The sequence below is a fragment of the Sminthopsis crassicaudata genome, chromosome X (assembly GCF_048593235.1).
Source record: "Sminthopsis crassicaudata isolate SCR6 chromosome X, ASM4859323v1, whole genome shotgun sequence".
Lineage (NCBI taxonomy): Eukaryota > Metazoa > Chordata > Mammalia > Dasyuromorphia > Dasyuridae > Sminthopsis > Sminthopsis crassicaudata.
The window spans coordinates 49,764,501-49,791,709 of NC_133623.1; positions in this window are offsets into that span (position 1 = coordinate 49,764,501).

The window sequence follows — 27,209 nt, forward strand, 5'->3', positions numbered from 1 at the left end:
ATCCTCTTTTCTTACTTACAGAATAACATTTGATCCTCATTAAAAACTATTGGTGGTAGATGGCTATCACTATTCCCAATTCACCAGTGAGAAACTTAGGAAGGCAGAGATGAAGAGATATTGCAGTCACACCATTAGTACATATCTGAGGCTGCATTTGAACTCAAATCTGACTCTAGACCCAATATTCTATCTACTGTTATAGCTAGCTCCCTCCTCCTTCTGAGATTGATTCCTTCCATGCTAAAAGTTGCATGATATGCAGACACAACTCCTTTATTAGTAACACAAGCATAGAAAGGAAATTAAGAAATTAAATCCTACTTGTGTTTTCTGTTAAAGCTTTTCTTGAGGAATGTATGGTTTTTCCTGAGAATGGAACAGAAAAAATACAATTTTTTTTCAGATGGAATGATATTTAAAATAATTTAAAGGCCTCTATAATTTGTTTCCCATCAATATTTATAGAAATTGAGATATTGCTACTCTGGAAAAAATGTCATCTCATTCATTTGAATATTCCCTCCAATAAAACAATTACCCAGTATTACCTTCACATCTTTTGCTACTCTTCTGTGTGTCCTCCCATAACTTTGTCACAGGGACCCACATAGTGTGCAAGAGGCTTGTCTTGCTTTCTCTAGACATCATGATGATACCAGTGAAGCTCTTAGGCTTCACTTCACATTTCTTTCACACATCACAGGACTATCCTTTCTTCTCTTACAGTTATACATTTCATTCCCCTGATTATTTCTTTTCTTCCTGATCACTTTGAATTTCTTATTGGTTACATATTTTTAGCCTGCTTACATTTATTTACTACCTGTTTCTCTATTGTTCTCTATGTTATAATCACTTTAAGTCCTTCAAATACAATGTTGTATTCCATAGCTTTAAGAAATATGGTGGGACAGCTAGGTGGCGCAGTGGATAGAGCACCAGCCTTGAAATCAGGAGGACCTGAGTTCAAATCTGTTCTCAGACAGACACTTAACACTTCCTAGCTGTGTGACCCTGGACAAGTCACTTCACCCCAGCCTCAGGAAACAAAAAAAAAAAAAAAAAGAAAGAACTATGGTAACACAGAAGGAAGATTGGATTAGTCTTTGAGTTTTAGGTACTTGAGGTATTACACGACCTTTGCAATTTCTTGAAGGCAGCACATTTTGTTCTCCTGCCATTTAATACTAAGTCCAACTTGTTCGTGGTATTATGTGTTTCAGATATACATGTTGATAGGAAGACTCTGGTTCTCCATCCAAATATGTGTCATTGCCTAGGTAATAGGTAGGCTTCACCTTTGCGGTCTTCCCTTAGTCATCCTGAATCCTTTTGAGTGGTTACAGACTTCATCCAGAATGTTTTGTGGTGTTCAGGGACTTGATGTCATAAGTAGAATGTCAGCTGAAAAAGAAACTTCTAGGAGAAGTCTCATTATCTGTGAGACTTCAACTTGCCGTCTCCTTTGCAACTCCTCTATTACAGTGGCACACACCTTTGACAAACTTACATCTTGCTTTTTTATACTTTGCCTTATGTTTATGATCAAATGACTATTGACTGTGTTTATTTCAAGGAATCTTGAATGCTTTTAACATTTTTATTAATATTTTATTTTCCCCAGTTTCATATAAAATGATTTTTAGCATTTGTTTTTAAAACTTTGAGTTCCAGATTCTTCCCATTCCTCCACTGAGAAGGTCCATATGAAGCTAGGTCAAACTATTCCATAAAAGTCATGTTATAAAAGAAAACATAGATTCCCCTCCTCAAAAAAGCCTCAAGAAAAATAAATTTTAAAATATTGAAAGCTTCAGCCTGTATCCAGACCCAATCAGTTCTTTCTCTGGATATGAAGCATTTGTTTTTATCACAAGTCCATCAGAGTTGTCTTGGATTATTGTATTGCTGAGAACAGCAAAGTAATTCCTAGTCGATCATCTTACAATATTGCTTTTAATTTGTACACAGTACATTTCCCTTTGCATGAGCTCACAGAAGTCTTTCCAGGTTTTTCTGAAAGCATTCAGCATATCATTTCTTATCACACAATAGTGTTACATCATAATCACATAGCACAATTTATTCTGCAATTCCCCTATGGAAGGGCATCACTTCAATTTCCAATTCTTTACCCTAAGAAAAGAGCTGCTATAAATATTTTTGCACATATAGGTACTTTCTCCATCCCCCTTTCTTCATCTCTTTTGGGATATATGCATAGGAATATTATTATTAGGACAACGGATATGCAGGGTTTTATAGACCTTTGAACATAATTCCAAATTGCTCTAGAAAATGGTTACATCAGATCACAATTCTAACAACAATGCATTTATGTCTAATTTTTCCCACATTCTCTCCAACATTTGTCATTTTCCTTTTCTGGCCTATAAGCTAATCTAGTATGTATGAGCTATTATATCATAAATTGTTTTAATTTGTATTTCTCCAATCAATAATGAGTTAAAAGTATTTTTTCCATGTGGCTGTAAATGGCTTAATTAATTCATTTGAAAACTTTATATATTTTTATTATTTATCATTTAGGGAATGGATCTTTTTAAATATTTAATTCATTTCCTTTATGTTTGAGAAATGAGGCTTTTCTCATTTCTAAAATATATAATTAACTCAAATTTATAAAAATTCAAGTCTTTAATAAATGGTCAAAAAATATGAACAGACAGTTTTCAGGTGAAGAAATTAAAACTATTTAAAGTCATGGGAAAAAAAATCTCTAAATCATTGTTGATCAGAGAATTGCAAATTAAGACAATGCTGAGGTACCACTACTCCCTCTTATATTGGTTAAGATGATAGGAAAAGATAATGATAAATGTTGGAGGGTATGTGGGAAAACTGGGACACTAATACATTGTTGGTGTAGTTGTGAACACATCCAACCATTATGGAAAGCAATTTGGAACTATGCCCAAAGAGCTATCAAACTGTGGATACCCTTTGACCCAGTGGTCATACTAAGCTTGTATTCCAAAGAGATCATAAAAAAGGAAAAGGGCCCACATGTACAAAAATGTTTGTGGCAGCCCGTTTTATGATGGCAAGGAACTGGAAATTGATTGGCTGCTCATCAGTTGGAGAATGGCTGAATCAGTTATGGTATATTATTGTTCTATTAGAAACAATTCGCAGGATGGCTTCAGAAAGACCTGGAGAGACTTATCTGAACTGATGCTAAGTGAGGTGAGTAGAACCAGGAAAACATTGTACATGGCAATAAGGAGATTATAGGATGATTGATTCTAATGGATGTGGCTCTTTTCAAAAATAAGGTGATTCAGAGCAGTCCCACTGATCTTGTGATGAAGAAGAGCCATCTCTACCCAGAGAGAGGACTATGGGGACTGAGTGTGGATCACAACATAGCATTTTCACTTTTTGTTGTTGTTTGCTTGCATTTTGTTTTCTTTCTCATTTTTTTCCTTCTTGATCTGATTTTTCTTGTGCAGCATGATAATTGTGGAAATATGTATAGAAGAATTTCACATGTTTAACATATATTAGATTACTCGCCATCTATAGGAAGGGGTAGGGGACAGGGAGAGAGAAAATTTTGGAACACAAGATTTTGCAAGGATGAAAGCTGAAAATTATCCATACATATATTTTGAAAATAAAAAAGAGAAATGTGACCTTTATCAGAGAAACATTATTTCAAAATTCATTCCACAATTACTATTGCTAACTATTCCCCCCATTTAATCTATACTCTCACTCTCTTTTTCCACTCTGTCCCTCCTCAAAACTATTTTGCTTCTGATTATCCCTTCCTCCAATATGCCCTCCAGTCTAGTACCTTACCTCCCTTCTTGTATCACCTTCTTTTCTTACTTTCCTGCAGGACAGATTTCTATATCAGATTAAAAAAAAAATCTTCCCTCTTGAAGAGAATTCTAATGAGAGAAAGATTCACTCACTCTGCCCCCTGTCTTCTGTGCCTCTTTTATGCCAGATCATTTATACCATTCTACTTTCCTTTCCTGATCATCCCTTATGCTTCTTCTGAGTCCTGTATTGGAAAGTCAGATTGTTTATTTGGCTTTGGACTTTTTTATCACAATGCTCGGAAGTCTTCTATTTCATTGAATATCCTATTTTTCCCTTAAAGATTATATTCAATTTTACTGGGTTGTAAATCTTAGCTTCTTTGCTCTCCAGAATATCATATCCCAAACCTTCCAATAATTTAATGTAGAAACTGCTCAATCTTGTGTTATCCTGACTGTGTCTCCACCATATCTGAATTGTATTCTTCTGGATGCTTGAAATATTTTCTCCTTGACCAGGGAATTTCAGAATTTGGCTAAAAATATTCATGGGACTTTTCATCTTGGGATCTTTTTCAGGAGGACATTGTTGAATTCTTTAAATTTCTCTTTTACCTTCTGGTTCTAGAATATCAGGGAAGTTTTCCTTAATAATTTCTTGATAGATGATGCTTATACTCTTTTTTTTTATCATGGCTTTCAAGTAATTCAGTAATTTTACAATTCTGTCTCTTAGATCTATTTTCCAGGTCAGCTGTATTCCCAATGAGACATTTGACTTTGTTTTCTATTTTTCATTCTTTTGGTGCTGTTTTATTGTTTATTGATTTCTCCTAAAGTCATTAACTTCCATTTGCTCACTTCCAATTTTAAGAAATTATTTTCCTCAGTGAACTTTTGTACGTCCTTTAATTAATTCAGCCAGTTTTGCTTTTTAAAGTGTTTTTCTCCTCATTGTCTTTTTGTACTTCCTTTTCCATCATTCTCATTTCTCTTCCCAATTTTTCCTCTACCTCTCTCTTACTTGATTTTCAAAATTTCTTTTGAACTCTTCCATGGCCTCTTCCTTGTCACAATAGTAATTTTCCTTAGTCAGAATTTTTTTCTGCTGCTTGCTCATTTTTTCAGCCTATTGATTGGCCTGTAACTCTTTGTTTAAGTGGGGCTCTGTTTCCAGGGTGAAGGATGCAATGTCCCACAATGTCCCAAATGTGTAGCTGTTTTCAAAGATCCTTATAGGGAATTGTAAGTATTCATTACTTCCAAGGTAGTATGATCCAAGAAATATGATTATTACTCTCCTGGCCTGTGCTCTGGTCTGTATGCAACCACAAGCACTCTTTTCTGACTTGGATCTGTGATAAGGGTTCTGGCTCCACTGTGGCTCTACATTCTAGTTGCTAGTGCCTCCTCCTCAACTTGGGACTATGAGCAAGGAATGAGTCCTGGGCAAAGCAACAGAATACTACAAAGAGGATCCTGCTATCTCTCTCTGACCAGCTATTCAACCCCATTTTATGTGGGCTGAAACCTCCAGAAACTATTGTCCCCACTGCTGCGTCTGCTGCTGCTACTGCTGATTCAGTGGATTCCAAGACCTATTCCTGGTTTTCTAGGGCTGAGACTGGGCTGGTGTGGCCCAGGTGGGCCATTCTTCACTCCCCCCGAGTGCATCAATCATTTCTGCTGATCTTCTAAACTGTCTTTGGTTAGAAAATTGTTTCACTCCATCTTTTTGTGGGTTCTAATGCTCTAAAATTTGTTTCAAGTAATTATGGAAAGGTATTTGGAGCAGTTTAGGAGAGGGCTTGGGTGAGTCTCTGCTTTTACTCTGACATCATCACTCTGATTTTGATATTTGGATGAAAGATGCTTATTGGAACAGAGTCTATAAGGTGACATTTTGCCATATAGCATCAAATGTTTTTTTCTTAATTCACAAATAATAAGCTTTGTGGTATTTTCTATAGACTGCATCTTTCAGGAAACTATCAAAAAGATGTAGATTACTGTAGAGTATCATTTTTAAAAGTTTGCTTATTCCCTATCACCACTACATCAAAGATATTTCTCATAAAAATTGTACAAACAGGAAAGCAAGTATACAAGCCAATAAATGTCAATATTCCCTCTGCCACTTTTTAATTGTATCAAGAGTCTAAAATTTTTGCCTTGCATACCTTCAATATCCAATACCCTATTCAGATATCTTATGAATATATACTATTATATCCTAAAAATTATGCCTCTTCCAGCAAAAATCTCTCTGTATTAGCCTCTCCCATCTTTTTCTGATTCATGAGAGAATATGTTATATAATCATTCACTGTTCTTTCACAAGAGTTGTTATTGATGTTTATTTTTGAAATAAATACAACCTATGGTTACTATTGCTCTGAGGTCTTTGAGAGGTACATCAAGTGGTTGCTTAACTCAAATATTTTCTGGATTCTAATGGTCTCCCATCCTGTGCTTACCAAACCTTTTCACAGGAAAAAGTTGGTGATTAAAGGCAAGAATCTTCTATTTAGTATATAAGTCATTGGCTTCTTATTCTTTCTTCCTGAACCGTACTTTTGCAAATATTTCTTGATATCTTTAGTTATTTTTACATCGAAATAATTGCATATCAAATATATGTTATTATAATTCAGCTAAGCTTACCAATTTATTAAAAATAATATGCCTCTACCTTTCTATTTTCTGCAATTGATATTGGTACATAAGCCACAATTATTTTAATTATGATCCTTTTGCACATATTTACCATGATTACTGGAATATAAATTACCAAATACTCTCAGAGTAATATATTATTGAACATGTTAATCAAATAATAGACATTTTCCATATGCCTTTAATGGACTTGTTATTTATATTTAGAAGGAAGACAAGTATTTGTCCTTATTATATGTATTATTTGGCATTTGTAAAAAAATTGTAATATATACAGTGTAGAGGGCTGCAGATAGTGGGGGAACTTTGGGAAGGGGCAGGGAAATTAGTTGGATTACTTTTTTAAAATCCTGGCTTGGCCTTTGGATGTGTTGGCCCCATTCTATTTGAAGCAAGGGATACTTACTGCAGGGTGCTTATAATTAGCAGATCCTCAGTGTGATTGATGACATAATGGCTCTCTAGTTCTCACATACTTAGTGTGCTGTAATGACATAATCATACTGAAGTATTTAAGGGCTGGAAATGAGACTCTCCATCTTTGACCATCCTGGTGGCTCTCCTGCCTTCTTCACTCCTCCACTAAGACCAAGGCTGGTCCCGAGATCTTCAATTTTAGTTTAGAGAGAGTAGGGAATAAAAGATGTCTGTCTTGGAGGGAATTTGAGCTCAGATTATAAAGTGACCTCTCCATTGAGGGCAAATACCTCCATTCCTTATGGAGCCATTGAATCCCCACTGAGAGCCAATGTGTAGTGTCCGGACTAGCTCTCTGGGGGATCTTGGGACTAGCCCTAGTCCTTGGTCTTAGTGGAGGAGTGAAGAAGGCAGGAGAGTCACCAGGATGGTCAAGATGGAGGGTCTCATTTCCAGTCTTCTCAACCCTTAAATATCTCAGTATGATCACATCATTACAGCACACTAGTTATGTGGGAACTAGAAAACCATTATCTCATCAATCACACTGAACAATTGCTAACTATAAGTACCCTGATGTAAGTATCCCTTGCTTCAAGTAGAACACAGGTGGTCCTCCCCTGGTTGAGTTCTCAGGAAGGGAGGTCAGAACACCAAAGGGAAATGGGGAGCCAAACCAGATATTGTCAGCAGGTTTCCTCTGGGCTGAAGTGTCTTATACCTTACCCAAAGTTCCCCCACTATCTGCAGCCCTCTACATTACAGAGTTGTCTTTTAGATAATTTCGGGTGGTATACCTTTTCCCTCTTTTTCTTATAAAATTCCCCATTAGCTTCTTAAATAACTCAGAAACATATGAGGGAGGAAAAGACATCATAGATAAAATTATTGATTCTATTGGAATTATCTAGAAAATCAATACCAACAAAGTTAAGACTTTAGAGGTGTTTTATCTCTATTTACAGTTTAACTGAACTAAATTATTTTTAGAATGCAATTTTATTATCTTACAGTTGATTACAGTTTTGTCCTATAAGTTGCTAGGTATTGCTTGTATCATCTGTCACTCTGGGTTTTTGTAATGGGCCAGAACTCTGGCTTGAGGCAAGGATTCTTACAACAAGGTGTTAACTCCTTGGAATTGATAGGACAATGGTGATCTAGTTTTACATGTGCTTTGTTCTCTACTTCAGTATGATTGAGTTAATCTTAAAGCAAATAATGGTTCCCTAGTGATATAATGATTGGTTTATACTCAGTATACTGCATGATATAATTGTAATAGGGTATATAACCTGGGAACAAGCTCAGCCAGAGACAGAGAAGACTTGACCACCATCCTGGTGGCTCTCCTGCCTCCTGCATTCCTCCACTGAAACCAAGACCCATTCCCGAGGACCTCCAGAAAGCTAGCCCAGCCCCAGGAGAAGGATACACAGTGTAAAGGAGACAATAAAGACTTTGGACTTTATTCCTGACTATTCTCATGGCCATTATTCTGCTGAGACTAAGAGCTGGCCCTCCAGAAAGCTAACCAGAACATTACAGTTTTTTTTTCCTTTTCTCCCCAAAATCTGATCTTCTCTCTGAACATAATTCCAAGATTATTTTTCTGCTGTTAGAATGAGAAAGTGACTCTGGCCTATTTGATATTGACTTAAAATATGAATCCAGATCATATTTTAAACAGTTTCATTTATTGTAGGTCTGAAACATCAAGATAAAAGTTCTGCAGTTTGAGATGAGTTCTGGCATTAATGATGAGACTTTGTACATTTTTTCTTAAATTGTGTGCATTTCATAGAAAAAAAATGAAACTGTTGTGAAGAGGAATCTCTGAGAAGACAACCATCTTCTCATTTGTATCCCTTTTTCTTTAAGTTCCATATCTAGTTATTTTAATTATTTTCCAATTACTTTGCTTATTTTTTCTTCTTTACAACCACAAAATTTTTCTCACAATCTTCTTTTTGTCTAATTTTAAATGTGTGCAGGAAGCCCTTATTTAAAATAAAAAATCGTCTTGGTGGCCAGAAAAAGAGCTTTCTTCTGTTTTTCTCTCCAAAACTTTTTCAAAAACAGAATTGCCAGTCAACAAGCATTTATTAAGTACCTATTATATACTAAATACTATGCTAGGTATGCAAAGTGGGGAAAATATATAACTCTCACTGGTGAGAAGCTCACCATCTAATGGGAGAGATAACATGAAAATAATTCTGACAAACAAGCATTTTATACACACAGACATACACATTTATATAAGAGAGAGAAGGAAGGAGAAGAATAGGAATAGGAGAAGGAGGAGGTGGAGGGGAAGAAAGAGAAGAAGAAGGATTAGGAGGGAGAGAAGGAGGAGGAAAAGAAGAGGAAGAGAAAGATAAAGAAGAAGATAACAATGAAGATGTGATGAAGACAAATGGCATGCAACATGTTATCAATGATGATATTATGTGGTCTAGACTGACTTTCTTACCTTACATTGCATGAATAAAGGTGGAACTACCCACTAGGAATTGAAGGAAGCCAGTGAAGTTGAGAGGTGGAGAAAAGTGAAAGAGTTCTGGGCATATGTGACATCCAGCAAAATTCATGAAGTCAGGATTTGGCTTGTATGGACCCGAGGAATAGTAAGGAGACCAGTGTCACTGAATGCCATAATACATGAAGAGGAAAAAGGTGTAAAAAGATTGGAAAATGTTGGAAAGGACCAAATTATGAAAAGTTTTGAAAGTAAAATTGGATTCTGTATTTCATCCTGGAGGTGAAAAGGAGCCATTTAGAAGAGAAAAGTAATGTGGTAATAGATAGAGTCGAGAAAGACTTAAGTTAGCAAGATCAGCTAATCAGTTATTAACCATCTGTTAAGTGCCTACTATGTGTAACTGTTGTATCAAACAGCATAGAGTTGCCTTAGTCCTTTCCTTATTTGATATATACTTGCTTTCTTTTCAGTTCTTTCCTCCAATAAAAAAAGTACTTCCCTAAATAACTCTGTACATATAGATCTTCTTTCTCTTTCTTTGATTGCTTTGGGGTGTTGATAGGCTTAGTAGGTTATTACTAAGTAAAAGGACATGGATAGTTTAGTGACTTTTTAAATAGAGTTAAAAATTGCTTTCCAGAGTTGTCATACCAATCGACAATTCCATTAAGCAAGCATTAGGATGTATGCCCTCTTACAACCTCTACAACATTTGCCATGTGGATTTTTTTTCATATTTGCCAATTTGCTAGGGATGAGTTAGAACCCTTAGAGGTGTGTTATATTGCATTATTATTTTTCTAATTACTGGTGATTTGGAGAATTTTTTTTCAATTGAGGGTAATTGTTTAGATAGCTTCTTTTGGAAATTCCTTTTAAATTTTATCTCTTAGGAAATAAGTCCTATTTTTATAAATTAGAATGAATACCTAAATATCTCAAATCTGAGACTTCAGTTGGATACATTTGCTGCAGGAATTTTTCCCCATTAACAATTTCTTTTCTAATTTTAACTGTATTGATTTTGTTTATTTAAAAACATATTAATTTTACATAAGCAGAGTTGGATGTTCTATCTTCTGTGACCATTCTGTCCCTGGTTTGGTCATGATCTCTTCTCTTTGTCATAGTCATGAAGGTTATTTTCTTCTTTGCTCTTAGAGTATGTTTGTGATATGACTTTATAGATGTGTCATCCATTCATTGGAAACTGATTGTGTTACATCATGTGAGATTGGTCTAAAACTAATTTCTTCTAGATTACTTTTTAATTTTTCTTGAATACTAGTGCTTACCCAAGTATTTGGGGATTTGGGGTTAATGAAAAACTAGACTACTATCTATTTTTAATGCTATGTACACAATCTGTTTTATTGATTGTCATCTCTCTCTCTCTCTCTTTTTTCTAGTCAGTACCTAATTGTTTTGAAAATTGCTATTTTGCAGTTTACTTTGAGGCCTTGTATCTTTGGCCTTAATGCTTTTCCCATGAAAGTCTTTACCCTTTGTTTTTTTTAATTTTCATTTTATCATTTCTTTTCTAGTTCTCTAAGGTAGGCCATTGGTAATTTGATTTGTATGGAACTGAATAAGTACATTATTTTACAGAATACTGTCATTTTTTATATTGTCATAGATGAACCATTAGCAATTGATATGCTTCCACTTAGATCTGTTTTCATTTTTATAAAGATTATCTTATAATTGTATGCCTATGAGTCCTATGTATATCTTGGTAAGGGGACTCTTACTTATTTTGTGTTGTTATATTTTTAGTGTAATTTTACTTTCTAGATCTTTGGGGGATTTGTTGATAATTTAAAGAAAGGCTGAAGATTTGTTGTGAATTTATTTCATACTCTATTACTTTACTGAAACTTTTTTCAGTTAAAGTTAGCGATTCTCTAGTTCATCATCAAATGCAAAAAAATGATCATTTTGTTTCTTCTTTACGTATACTTTCCCCCTCAGTTTCTTTGCCTTATTGCTATAGCTAATATTTCCAACATTGTGTTAAATAATAGTGGTGATAATAGATCTTTGCTTCACTCCTGATCTTATAATGGATTCTAGTTTATTGTCTTTACACAAAATGACAGCTTTTATTTTTATATAGATACCTATTTGGGTATTAAGGCATAGTCAGTTTTGTCTTGCTTTTTACTGTTTTTAACAAAAATAGGTATGAAAGATTTTTAAAACCCTTAAAAAAAAGGGCTGATGCATAATCGCCTGGCCTGTACCAGGGTTGACATGGAATAATGGTGTTGACTGTAATATCCTGATCTTGGGCATGCCCTATTCCTTGCCCTTATAATCTGAACCTCCCAAGCTTCTATCTAAGCCCCATTTTTAGCATAGCCACATAATTACAGAATTTAGGTTGTAAGTCTAGTCCCTGAACTTAGCTCCCTTATCTCCGCCCTAGTATCTTGTTTCTGATTCTAGTTTTTCCTTGCTGCCCCCATCTATGCTTAGAAGACATTTGTCTTATATTCCAGTGCTTCTTGGAGTTCTCTAACTTCTCTCCCTTCTTTAACTAGACCCATTACCTAGTGCCTAAAGTCTTTGACTTTCTTTTTGTGAGGATCTGAGGTGGCAAAATGGAGTTACTAGCATTTTGGCTCAGATTTCCCCATCACTTTTCATTTGGTGTCCTTTCTTATCCTTGCTGGAGTGGTTGGAGCAGACCTCAGTTGTTTTGTTCTATTTACTCCACCGACTTAAGGAGAGTTTTAGGTAGAGATTTTTGTATGTGTGTGTGTCCATATATGTATATATCTGTGTATATGTGTATGAATTATGTACATTATACTGACAGCGTGCATAGTAGTCAAATTGGGATCCAGATTAAGGAGAGAACATCTGGATTGCCTTTGGGAATGACAAAGCTCCTTAAATTATGCCCAGCTTATCACTAAAACAAAGTTCCACTGTTTTAAACACTAACATTTAACTGGTATTGTTATATAGCTGTCAGGTGTCGTAGAATACTAAAGTCCACAACAGGTTTAAGTGAAAAGCACTCAGGAGGCCATAGTGGCTAGGGTAGGCTGCTACCCAAAGAAGGAGTTTTGAAAAAGAATCAATAAAAGACTCAAAGACGTGTATGAGTATAAAAAGAACATAGTCTGGTCATCTGGTGAGTGAATTAATAAACATATAAGAGGATCACTTGGTAGCCACATAATATCAAGAGAATTAAATGAATGGTCCCCTGCATTGTGGGTAGATATCCCACAACTGCCCTGTGCTGACCCTATGGGAAGAGAACAAAAACCACAGAATCATCAGACATTGCTAGGTAATGATCTGCCTGTTGGAAGGAATCGCTATATTGATGAAAGCAAAACCCAGATTCATATTTTGAATACTGAATGTTTTGTTACTAAAAAAAATAGATCCATAGTAGTTTCCTGACTTTCTTCTTTGCCTCTGTCTCTCTGTCTGTCTGTCTGTCTGTCTGCTTCTTTCTCTCTCTGTTTCTGTCTCTGTGATTCTGTCTCTGTGTCTCTGTCTCTGTCATTGTCTCTGTGTCTCTGCCTTTCTCTGTCTGTCTTTCTCTCTATATATAATATATACATATGCATGAATGTATGTGTTCCCTCCCTCTGAGATTTTCTTCAGTCACATGATTTCATGTCTAAAGAAATGGAGGCATAGGCTCCCTGACTCCCAATCCAGTGTTCATAGGATGAGAGAGGGGCTGCAGAAGTCTTCCTTTCCAATTCTTTTATTTTTACATTTGAGATCATCTAGGCCAGTCAGATTCATTGCCCAAGGTTACATAGGTAGTCAGGCAGTTTAGTGGCAGTGCTGTAATTTGAATCTAGATCCTTTGTTGCCACATCTATTATACTTTCCATTGCTCCATTCTGATTCTCATTTTCTTTGTTATGTCACATTGGCTTTCTTAAATAATGAAATTCAAGTTAATTTTTCTGAGAAAGAAATATGAATATGTTTCATTCCGTGTATTTGACCCTTATGAACAGTATGGTTTTAAGCTTTCTGCTTGCATTCCTTTTTTATTGAATCTAAATTTCACGATACTCTAATAAACTTGAGATAACACATTGCTCTCATTTGTTACGAATGTTTTGAGATATGGTAAGGAAAGCAATTAATATAAACTTTGTTTTATTTTGTAGTGGCTCTCATTAGAGGAAATTGCAAAAATTGTGCTCCATTTTCTGGCTCCTTGGATTGGCTCATCAGCAGACTGGAAAGACTGGAGGCATCCTCAGGTATAAATTCCATTTGTCTTTTTACTCCTTTATTATCCTTCTTTCTTCACTTTAAATACAAAAATAAATCCTTATGTTCATATATATTGTATTTGTGTGTGCATTTGGAATTTCTTTTAATGAATTCATCCCTTCCTCCCTTCTTCATTTTCTCTTTTCCTCCCTTTGTCTCTTCTTCCCTTCTTCTTTTCTTTCCTTCCTCCCTCCCTTCCTCCTTTGTGCTCTCTTTTGTTTTTCTTCCTTCTTCTCTGCCTTCCTTCCTTCCTCTTTTCCTCTCTCCTTCCCTCAATCGTTTCCTTCCTCCTTTCCTCTTTCCTTCCCTTCCTTCCTTCCTCTCTTCCTCTCTCTGTCTTTGTCTGTCTGTCTCTGTCTGTCTCTGTCTCTAACACACACACACACACACACACACACACACACACACATTCATAAGCATGTATCTCAGCCCTTTTTCATAATCTGCCAGCTTCTAGAATACATTTGAAAATAAGGGAACTAATTTGTAAATGAAATTTCAACTTAAGAAGGCATTTTTATAGGTTTTGTTAGAGTAGCCTGGGTATAGTCACATAAAATGAATTCTTTAATTTATTGCTTTTTTTTCTGAACCAAGAATGCCATCTAGACTTAGAGTCATTTGACCGACTTAAAGGAAAAGTAGCATTCTGACTTTGATGTAAGATTCTGAAAAAGGATGCTATTGCATTGCAATTTCTTTTCACATTTTGTCTACAGTGAACAGTATTAGATTACATAAAATATTTATAGGAAATATTAATATATTGCTTTGCTTCAGTATTTCATGATTATTAATTTGAGGCTCTATAGAGATGCATAAGTGTTAAGTAAATACTTATATACATAACATAATTAGTTAAGTACTTGGAGAATTGGAAGCCATTTACATGTACACAACTGTAAAATGCCTCAAACTTGAAATTAATCATTTGAATACTATTTTAGGGATTAAGATTTTTCCCATTTTTTCTTTCTACCCTTGCCAGTCTGTACATTTGAGTGAAACCAACTTAATGGCAATAAATTAAAAATTGGTTGTTTCAAATATTTTGCAATAAAATTTCTTTGGAAGACTGTAGGGAATGGTTTCCCTCCTAATCTATAGAAAAAATGGATATTTTTATTTGAAAAAAATTGCGCTTCTCCCTCATGTTGCATTGTTAGCTTTATGGAATTGTCCTTTAATTATAAGACACACAACTAGAACGGGATTAAAAATCTTTGCTGTCAAAGGAAAAGATGTGATTACTGTACTTAAATTCAGTAATGTTAACATGGAGGTCAAGAATAAAATTTGAGAGTAATATGGGATCATGGGAAAATTCATTAAAGATATATTTTAGTCTCTTGAGTATATCCACAGAGCTCCATGTCCACAATCAGTTTAAAAACTTAAGTATCCTAAGATATGAACCTTTTACTCCTCAAGTCTGACAAGACATAGATAATATCTGCCCCTGTTCGGAAGTCAGGAGGGGAGTGTCCTTTCTTTCTGTATATCTGAAAGCAGGCTCACCTCAAGTTTCTGTGTGCTTGATTGGAATGACTACTAAGGATAGTCATGCTTAGCCTCCAATTGAATGTTTCAGTGTAAGATTAATCTAGGTTTGGAATTCCCATTTCAACAGGCAGGTTGAAGAGGGTGGGCACAAGTTTATTACTGCTTGGAACTTTCGTTTAAATAAGACAGGAAAATAAAAAAGGAAACTCATAGCACAAAAGTAATTAATATACAACTAATAAACCCAGTGGCCACTATAACGACATACAACATACATCATGGCCCCTCTGAGGAAAACACTGGAATTCCCCTGCTGAGAGAATTCATGGTCACAGCTACTCATACTGGAAGTGACAGGCATTGGCAGGCAAGTTGTCTATTACTTCCTAGCTAAATTCTCAAAGTCCCTTTCCACGAAGAGGCTTTTCTCAGCTGAGAACAAAGAAGGCACTACACTAAGGACTCTCATTTGTTATGTGACTCTTGAGATGTAGCAACCTCCCAGGTACAGGATGCTCCATCACATGAGACCCCCCAAGAAGACTATTTGTTCATTCCTTTAGCAGGACTGTTTTTACTCAAGGAACTGGCCAGGTTTCCAGGATAAACACTGGCCTGCAATAAAGGATACTCACTGATTAATACACAAGACAGGATGGCCTTCCAACTTCTTGGTGTTTTCCTCTGTTTTTCACATTGGATAACTTAAAGCATGTTCTCATGTTCTCAGTAGAAAGTTATATAAAAGACAGAGCTGAGACGCATTTAACCTTCCTTACACCCAGAGAAAGTACAAATACTGTTAGGTTCTTACTAAGTGCTAAGTTGGTACTTAACAATTCTCTAGCTCAGAATTCACACCTTTAGTTCAAACCTTTAAGGGAGTTTTCACCTTGAAGGAATACTTTAAAGAAGCAAGTTCATTGGTTGGGGAAGTTCCCACAAGCCCATTCTCTGGGAGGATAAAAAGAGGCAACATTGAGTCTGAAGAACAGTCTAGACTGGGAGATTGAGTTTGGATGGCAGTCGAGATTGGGCAGTTTGGATTGAGTCAAAGAGAAGACGTCCCATGGATTTGCAAGTCCAGCAATCCCATACTTTTGGAGGGGAAGGCTCCAGAAGCCTCCCAAGAAACCTGCTCACAGAGGAAAAGATTATACAGAAAAGAAACCTCTGTCCAGAGAAGGATTACAATTTGAGAAACAACAGAACATTTACATATTGGTGCCCACAACGTGGGGCAAAGACTTTTGCTTATCCTGACAAGGACTTTTTCTGAGCCCTTCAGAGGAGCTAGCCAGGGCCTTGAGACGAACACCTGACACTCTGTAAGTGGTACAGTACCCCATATGCTTCTGTTTGTGGATAACATCGTTCTAATTGTGTCAGAATTTAGAATGCCATGGGGTCTCCTAAATGAGGTCAACAATAGCTCACAAGATTTCTGCATTTAAAAAAATCCATTAAAAATTAAGGGCATGCAAAATGTTTGTGGCAGCTCTTTTTGTAGTGGCTAGAAACTGGAAGATGAATGGATGTCCATCAGTTGGAGAATGGTTGGGTAAATTATGGCATATGAAGGTTATGGAATATTATTGCTCTGTAAGAAATGACCAGCAGGAGGAATACAGAGAGGCCTGGAGAGACTTACATCAACTGATGCTGAGTGAAATGAGCAGAACCAGAAGATCGCTGTACACTTCAACAACAATACTGTATGAGGATGTATTCTGATGGAAGTGGAAATCTTCAACATAGAGAAGATCCAACTCACTTCCAGTTGATCAATGATGGACAGAAATAACTACACCCAGAGAAGGAACCCTGGGAAGCGAATGTAAATTGTTAGCACTACTGTCTATCTACCCAGGTTACTTATACCTTCGGAATCTAATACTTAATGTGTAACAAGAAAATGGGATTTACACACATATATTGTATCTAGGTTATACTGTAACACATGTAAAATGTATGGGATTGCCTGTCATCAAGGGGAGGGAATGGAGGAAGGGGATAATTTGGAAAAATGAATACAAGGGATAATATTATAAAAAAAATTACTCATGCATATGTACTGTGAAAAAAAAAATTCTAAATAAATAAATAAATAAAAATTAAGGGCATGAAAAAGTCCACTTTTTTTGTTCTAATATGTCATTTGATTGAATTTCTACATCAATACAAATAATTTAGATAGTCTAGATGGATGCTGAACTGGGTCCAGAGGAGAAATAATTAGACAATAGACTGGATCAAATATGGGGAATTAAACAGTAATTGTTCCCTGAAATAAAACCTTAAGAATTAGGAAGACATTGTGAAGAGAGTACCTTGTAAACCTTTAAGAGGGAAAAATTGAACTATAATTATTAATATAGTTTTTGGAGGGGACAAATGATTCTCAGAATAAGTCATTTTTTGTTTTCTAATTTAAATTTTTGGTTTTTATTTTTTTCCAGTTTACAGGCATTTTTAGATTAATGTGTTCCTCCACATAGCAAGCAACATAATTAAATGAATAAATGCATATGTAAATAGATAAATGAATAAAACTTTCAATACATAACTGCATAGTCCAGCACAACACATTTCCACATTAGCTATGTCTGAATATCAATATCTCTTTGTATATTTTAAGTTCATCATTTCTCTATCAGAAGATTAGTGACGTTTTCATTCTTTTCTTTGTGTTATCATTATGTAACTTATTCTACTTCTGCTCACTTTCCTCTGCTTTAGTTCATTGTTCCAGATTCATATGAAATTATCCATTTCATTATTTCTTAGAGGAAAATAAGTGTGTATGAGGTGTTCATGTGGGACTGGTACCTCTGGTTTGAGAGTTTTCTGAGCCCTTTTCAGGGCTACTCATCTATTTTTTGGTGTCCACCTGATTCACCCAATTCTCACTTGTGGTTTGAAGAGACTGTAACATGCCCAGTAACCACATCTTAGGAGGAAGGGTAAATTAGGCTGAGGGTAACTGAATGAGGTAGGGGATGTCTACCCCAAGCACATGAAAACTTTCCACAGTTGAATGGGCAGAATAGAACAATTTGTTCCAGGAGCCACAAAAGTGGCTGAAGTGGGTGCTTTGGAGCTCTTACAACTGGGTCATACATCAGACCCCAAGGTCATCCATTGCATCCTGGGCCATCAGTTGTCTTGACTTTTGCTTTACTAGTAGATTTTTATGATTCTGCAAGAGGCAGACTGATGACTTTTTTGCAAATCTGTCTCACTTAAATCCACTTCAAATGTAAGTCAAGACGTTATACCATGATGTCATTGCTTCTCTTCAAAAATGAAGAAAAAACAACAATGGTTCAGTAATGCTACATTGCACTTACAAGCAACAATTTGTTTTCTCACTGTCCAAGAGCAAGAACCAGAAAAGGTTACTATAAATATTTTTATATATACACACATGTATATGCAGACAAGATTCGTTTGCCCTTTTACTTTACTTTGGAGGGCTAAAGGCCTAGTAGTGTTATAATTTAAGTTATACTGAGAATATACAGTTTGTTAACTTTGTGTGGATACTTCTAAATTGTTTGCTAGAAATATTGGTTAGTTCACAGTTCCATTAACAGTGTACAAGTGTACACTTTCTCCCCCCCCCCCCATAAAATTCATTATTTTTCTCTGTTGTGTCCTTTGTCAGTCAAGTAGGCATCAAGTAGAACCTCAATGGGGCTTTAATTTTCATTTCTCTATTTAGGATTCATAATCCAATCCTTCCTTTGCAACAACAACAACAACAACAAAATTCGGTTCTGCACATATATATTGTACCTAGGATATACTATAAGATATTTAATATGTATGACAATGCCTGCCATCCAGGGGAGGGGGTGGAGGGAAGGAAAAATTTGGAACAGAAGGGAGTACAAGGGATAATGTTGTAAAAAAAATTACCTATGCATATGTACTGTCAAAAAAATCTTATAATTATAAAATTAATAATAAAAAGGGATTCATAGCATTTTTTTCATATGGTTATTGATTGGATTTATGCTTAAAACATAAAATTGCTTGGAACACAAAAGAAATACACACACACACACACACACACACACACACACACACACACATATATATATATATATATATACACACACACACACACACACACACACACACAGATATATATATATATACACACACACACACACACACACACACACACACACACACACATATATATATATATATATATATACACACACACACACACACACACACACACACACATGTGTATATACAGAGAGAGGAGCGTGGAAGTGAGACAGAGGGAGGGAGGAAGGGAGAGGGGGGAAGGAGAAAGAAAGGGAGGGAGGGAGAGAGGAAGCAGGGAAGGAGGGAGAAAGACAGAGACTGAGACAAAGACAGTGAGAAGAGTGAACAAGAATCCTTGAAGGAACTTCCTCACAGTAAGAAAATGTCCAATTATTTTCTATTCTTAGGGGAAACCTTTATCCTCATTGCTTTTTCTTCCTAATTTGGTTATTCAAGTTTGGTTTTGGTTTTTGCTGTTTGCTTGTTTGTTTTTGCAGGGAACTATTAAAATGTGGGCATTCAAGGAAAATAAAAGGAATAATTTTATTAGTAAACAACATATAGGAAGTTTCAGGAATATTTTTAAAATACATTAGTAGCCACCCAGGGGAAAAATATCAATATGGACCAAAAAGAAAACCAGACACTCAACTTTTTGGACCATATTCAGGATGTCACATGTAGGGAACTCACAGGGAGTCATTCATACCAGTACAGATGGAGACCTTCTCCTGGAACTTATAGCTTTACATGATTGGCTGAGGTACTTAGAATACTTAGAATTTTTATGAGGGTCACTAACAGTAGGATTTTGAGAGCTCGCTGAATTTTGAGGAATTTTTAAATGAGGTGCTTTAATCAGTTTTTCCTGTTCATTTCTGTTCTGACCACGCATACCTCTCTAAATCAATGTTTTTTGTGGTAAACCTGCATCTTCACTAGAAAGGGGAAAAAGAAATCTATGAAGATTTAAGTATCCAAAATAGATTTGAGAGTTAAAGGATATATCTACATCTCTATTCCTATCTATGTACATATGTATATATGCATATATGGGTGTATGGATGTATTCAGTGTGTGTTTGTATACATACCTGTAGTTGGCTAGAGACAAAAGTGGGACCTTTTATCTATGAAGATGCTTCATATAGTGAAAACGTTCTCTATTGATTTTAGGAGCAAAAGTAAAAAAAGAAACAAGCAAAGGTCATTTAACACCTGCAATATAAAGGTAAATTAACTGGTATGTGTCAGAGTGATCTTGGGGGTTTGTCTCTTAAGAGCCAAAAGCCTTTAAAAATATTTCTCTCTCCCTTCTTCCTCCTTAGTATTCTATTTATGAAATTCCAATTTATATTCCATATAATAATGAAGCATTTTTCCCCTTGAGGGCAGGAAATAAGCTTCCTAACAAAGAAATGTCTTACATTATAATTGTATAAATGTGCTTATGCATACACATATTTTATGGTAAATAATATAATTGCATGTATTAATAATTACATTCCTCATAGTTGAGGGAGAGTAACATTCCCAGTTACAAAAATCAAAGAGCAAAATGATATCCTTCTACACAAAGTGAAAAACTAGTCACAAAATTTATGGAAAGCAAACTTTATGGAATACATTATCAGTAGTTAAAATTTGTTGGCCTATCACTAAAGTTAGATATCCTGTCCAGCATTTGCAACTTAAATTTCCATCTTCTTGACTCCATCTGGTAGATGGAAGCGAGCTTTCTCCCTGTGATGCTTCCTCTCCACTCAAATAAATATCTAAATAAAATATTGTGTGAGATCAAAATGCTTCAGATATCAAGTTGAGAATTCCCTCCAGCAATAGAAATTGCAATTTCTCTGTGCTACCAAATGTGCTTCTTGTCTAAGTGCTCATAAGACTCACACTGGGGGGTCCAGCCAATGTGGTAGCCTTCCCTGATTTCTTTCCATATCACAGAGGTACTAATGGAACATTTTGGACATCACCTATCATCCCTTGACCTTAACACATGACCAGCCCATCTTTTTTTTTTTTCTCTTGCCATAAAATTCTTTCATGACATCTTACTCATCTTTAGAGTTTGTCATTGGTTATATGGTGGAGCAGTGGTCCTCAAACTTTTTAAATAGGGGCCAGTTCACTGTCCCTCAGATTGTGGGAGGGCCGGATTATAGTAAAAACAAAAACTCACCCTCTGTCTCTGCCCCTCAGCCCATTTGCCACAACTGGGGGAGGGGGGGCAGCATAAATATCCTCAGAGTTGCATCTGGCCCACAGGCCGTGGTTTGAGAACCCCTGTGGTGGAGGATCTCACACTCTAAATGTCCCCTTTCACTGGTGAATGTGGGATGTTGATCTTTAAATTTGTTGAGGCAAAAGTGGTCTAGATCTGAATAGCATGCAGCAATAAATATTTATATTGAACAGATGGGTCTTTGTAGTTACAATATGCTTAGGGTAGGTAAAAGTAATTTACAGTTTCACCAAAGTAATCAAATTCTGAATTTAAATTCTGAATCTAGCCTATTGTATTGTTTGTATTATCATTTCTATTATTTATTCTGACCATACACACTGCTGGATACAATCCCTAGAACATCCATTCAGTTTCATGCAGAAATCTGGGAAATAGACATTTTTCATCCATTTGGTCTTTCCTAAATAGATGGACCAAGCAAACTTCTTTGAATGGTTTTAGAAATTTTCCAGACTTTTCAGAGTTTGGGGGCTTAATAAAAATCAACACAGTTTTCTGCAAAGTGAAGCATCTGGGGGAACTATCTATTAGATACTCCCAATTAGAAGTATCAATCTAGATCCAGGCACTGGTACTCCTCTGTCACAATGGTGAGCACTTTTGTCCAGTTGTATTATGTCTTGCCTGATATTAATTGGCAGAGTATCATTGAAGAGAGTAATTTCTTGTTATTAACATTTTCAAGGAATCTTAAATGATCTTGACACATAAATAGGAGACTTTGTGAAAGAGGAAGAGGAAGCATTTGTTTTAATGAGTTGAATACTTTAAAAAATAACAATAATCTAATCAAATCAACAGTCATTCAATTAGCGCCTTATAGATTCTATAGTGCATGACTAAAGGTAATAAAGAGACATGTACCTCTTAGATATGTGGTTTACTTTTAATTGGAAACCTGACAAGTGTGATTGCATCAGTTTAAGGAAGTCCAGGTGAAGGATTCCCTTTTCTAAGCAAGTCACCCCATTCTCTGAAACCAAAAAACCTTTGTTAGAATTAGACCCCGAGGGGTTAGTTTGTTTGTTGCCATTGTTTTCTTCTTGTTACTAAAGCCTGTGTTTAAACAACCAGTCATAACCTCCATAGGTTCTTAAATTCTCTATAACTTTTTTTTTCTATTTTATTTATTTTTTTAATTTAAGTTTTATTTTATTTTATAATTATAACATTTTTTGACAGTACATATGCATGGGTAATTTTTTACAACATTATCCCTTGCACTTACTTCTATTCAGATTTTTTCCCTTCCTCCCCCAACCCCCTCCCCCAGATGGCAGGCAGTCTTATACATGTTAAATATATTACAGTATATCCTAGATACAATATATGTGTGTAGAACCGAATTTCTTGTTGCACAGGAAGAATTGGATGCAGAAGGTAAAAATAACAGTTTACACTCATTTCCCAGTGCTCTATAACTTTTGATCATTTGTAAGATTTAGGAACTGGGTTCCCAGGGAAACAAAAAGCACGTCTTTTCTCTCAAAAGCTAAACTAGATCGCAAGCCTATAGGTTCAGGAAAGAAAGGTAATAGAAGCAAGAAACTAATAGATGAGCAAGTGTTAGGATCTTCTGATAGGATTAGATTATAAACCTCTTATGAAGTAGATAATTTAATATAAATTCTGGATCTGTTGTTAATTCATGCAATTTTCTTTCCAGGAAGCACTTAAAAATATGTTGAATTCAGATGAAAAGAAGGTTTGAATCAAGGGGAACAGTGGATTTGTTGTACTGATGAGAGTTAGGGAAGGGGGAACCCCTCTTGGGTTGGCACAAAGATGACGGGGCAGAGTCCCCTGTAAATGAATTTATAGGCCCGAAAATCTAGATTGATTTTTTTAAAAGTGTTTATTGTAGTAAGTTTTGGAAGTAAGGTTTAGTTCGTAAAGTTGAGGGTAGAGATAAAAGGGCACCGGATTAGGTCTGGTGGGCAGAAACCCTTGCCATGACCTACATAAGGATGCCATGCTTAGGACTTCTGCAAACATGAACTCCAAAGTAGCCCCTTTTATAATGATCTTGAAGGTGGGTGGAGGCCCAGGCTCCTGGCGGGCTTTCAGCCAAGGTCAGCATTGAATAGAATTCAATGGGTTTAAACCGTGGGGGTTGGGAAAACTCAAGTTATCTCAGATACAGTGGGAGATGGGGAAAGCCCACTGACCAGGATTTGTAAATCAAAGGTCAGCCATGGGGAGGGTTTCTTAAAGGGACCTCAACCCCTATCAGTACCACAAAAGTTATTGATTGATAGATATTATAAATTAATATATAAGAAAATATTCTAAACCACAATTAACAGAGTGAGTTTTTGGGAAAACCTTAATTTTATAATCACTTATCAGAAATCAGTATTTTAACAGATATTTTTTCCAGATGCATGCATTTTGCTTTAAATTTTTAAATGATTAAAATAACTAAAAGTTGCTTCACTTCTCTACCTCTGATTCCATCACTATTCTGACTTTTCTAGTTAAGATCACTCATCTTGAGGGAGCTATTTTCTATCAATGTATGAGGGATTTCTGTAACTATTTCTTCCATATATTTGTAGAATAGGCTGAAAGTGTTATTTTCTTAATGCCACACATAAATCTGTCATAGTACCAGTTCTGCTTCACTACAAGCAACTGTAAAGAATGCTTCTTCAGGAGTGATAAAAATGTCTCAAGAGAAATAAGATGAAAATTGACCTATACAAATCTTCAAGATAATCTTTAATAATAAAAGCATAGTACCTTGAAAATAATTGTTGTACAATTGTTTTTAAAAAGTTGCGTATATGCAAATTTTTTGTTAATGTAGAAACTAGAGTTTCTATAAATATAGACATTATTTTTATTTTATATTTGCATTCTCACAGTGAATAAAAAGCAGATTTATCCTAAAAACTAAAATGAATTTTAAAAAAACAAAACTAATCATACCTTGAACAAACACAGTTTTCTTTATAAGTCTCATAGTTATATAGGGTAATGTTTGTTATAATTATTTTTTGTTTCTTATAATTATTGACAAACTATTATTTATACTACCTAGATTTTTGAGAATAAACAGACTCATGTTATGTTATCAATAAATTATAAAAGCGCTGAAGAACAAAGATTATGTTGTTTGAGCTAAAAAAATCCACAACTTTGGATGCTTTTACTTGCACTAGATTTATGTTTTCTATTGAATATATATATATATAAGACTACATAGTAACAAAGTCAAATTCCTTATATTATGGAAGGTAATATTATTTAATGTGAGAGGAAGTCAGATATAGTAGATTGAATTGGCCTTAGAAACAGCAATCAAGTCCAAATCCTACCTCTATCATATATTGGCAATGTGACCTTGACAAGTCACTAGAACTCTTAGTACACCCAGATACCTTGAGTTACAAAGAAGGTACTGACTTGTATTGGTACAGGAATTTTCTGAATAGTTACTCCCTATACCAGTTTAATCACAGTATGGTAATATATAGAAATACACACATATATCATAAATGAAGTAATATAACATAGTACAGTGAATAAAAGCCCAAATTAATACATTACAGTTTTTATTTCATAATATTTAAAATAGCATTCCCAAATAAATTGGTGTAGAAAGGAGAGTCGAGTATGGAATAATCGGAGTTGTAAATGCATCTAATACTAAAGCAAATCATTTTACTTTAAGTTTGCTCATCTGGAAAATGAGGAAAATAATACTTGTGTCTTTGCAGAGTTATCATAAAGAAAATTTGCATTAATATTAAAGCACTTCATAAAACAGTAAAGAAGAAATTCACAAAGACATTAAAGTAAAACCAAATATCTGTGAAAAAATATTTCAAGATGAAGGAAATCAAATAATCATTGAATAAGGCTACGACCTCTTTCCTTCCCTTCTTCCCTATCTCTTTCCCTCCCTTTTCCCCTTCCTTCCTTCCTCCCTTCTTCCCTTCCTCTCTTCCATTAAAAAAAAAAAACAAAACTATTGAAAAATACAAAGAATCCAACAAAATAAATCTCACATTGCCCATGAATTTTATTTATGTGCAAAATACCTTGCAAACTTTAAAGTTGTTATATAAATGTTAGAGATTTATTGTTGTTCCACTTATATTCTCTTGGCTCATTTTCTTACTTGCAAAATGATCATAATATCATTCATCCTTACCAGATAAAAGATAATTTTGCATGAAAATCAATAATAACAATAGTCACTTGTTAAGGACCATGACCTGCCCCTTCACTTAGTCATGCATAGTCCTTAACAATGACTGTAATTTATCTCTTATCCAACCTTAGAGGTCTACTGAGGGTAATTTCCTCATTTCACCAATGGGTGGTCACACAACTGAAACTGAACTCAAGACTTCCAAACGTCACAAATAGTACTCTGCTTTGAAACACTATCTTGACAAGGGAAAAGGGAAAAAGTCCTCCACTGAGAGAGCCAAGTCACATAGCCAAGTGTTCTGGGCCCTTAGCTACTCTTCTGTCCTTAAATGTTCACTCCGGGGCCCATTCAAGTACCTAGAAGCATCTGTTCTCTACCTATTAGGCTTCTATGTTTCTTGAATGAAGGTGGGAAAAGCAAAGGGTTAGAAAGTGTTATAGGTAGTTTTTAGCCATTTTCTCAGGTGCCACCTCAGCTTGGTGAAAGGGCAGGGGTTGATCTACCTCAAGGGTTCATTTTTACATAATAATAGTAATATTAACTCTCCACTGAAATCCTTCCTTGACACTTTTCCCCTTGGACAAGAAGGAGGGCCTTGGACTTTAAAGGCCAGGGTATTTGGGCTCTGGGTATACCAATGTAGTTGGAAAGACGGCTTACTGATACGTCTAGCTGACAATAGAAAAGGCCCATCGTCAGGTCTCCCTGCCAGAGGATGAATGGTTGGGGCAATAGATGGGGAGACAAGTAGGGAGAGGCTATGATTTGTGGGTTGGGGTGGATAACCATATAGAAAAGGGGTTTGTAAACTGACTATGAAGAATTTTCAGAGCATCCGTTACATTGGATGGAGAAAAAGATGGATATCTATGTTTTCACAGGCCTTTCGATGAAATTTAGCATTGGCTTTAATTATGAATATAGGTAACAGACTATTATATCTCCAGCTTTGTCACTAAAGAAATAACAGATATTTTCATGTCATTTTACCATTGTTTCCGATACTCAAAATATCGTTGCCTTGGAAATTACTGTAGTTATCAGCTCTACCAATAGATTACATGTCATCACAGCCTTGATGCCTGCAAACTATTTCAACATAATCGGTTTCCTTTGTAAACCCTCTGTGTTTTATTTTATACATTTAAAAACAGAATTCTGGGGAAGCCTATGGCTTTTCTAGGTTGCCAAAGGGGTTCTAGGACACACAGAAAAAGACTAAGAACCCTTCTCATACATGGAACGATGAATTTTCCAAAGGAATACAATATTATAATAGTCCGAAGACCATGGGTAAGCCTTACAAACACTGCTTGCGTAGAAAAGAGGATCAATAGATGTTTCCCAGAATCTCTGAGCTAGGAAGGGCCTTAGAGGCCATTTAATCCAACCCATATCTGAGAAGTATCTCTACAGAAACTGTCACAGGAAAAAGGACTGGATTGTTTCTGTTTGATTTGGGAGCACAGAAAGAGGACCAATGGGGGGCAGAGGTACAGAGAGGAAGATTTGGGCAAGAAGTGAATGGGGCTAATTGATGGGGGGTGGCGCTGTCTAATTAAAGAGTTTTCAGAAATGGAAATGTCTACCACAG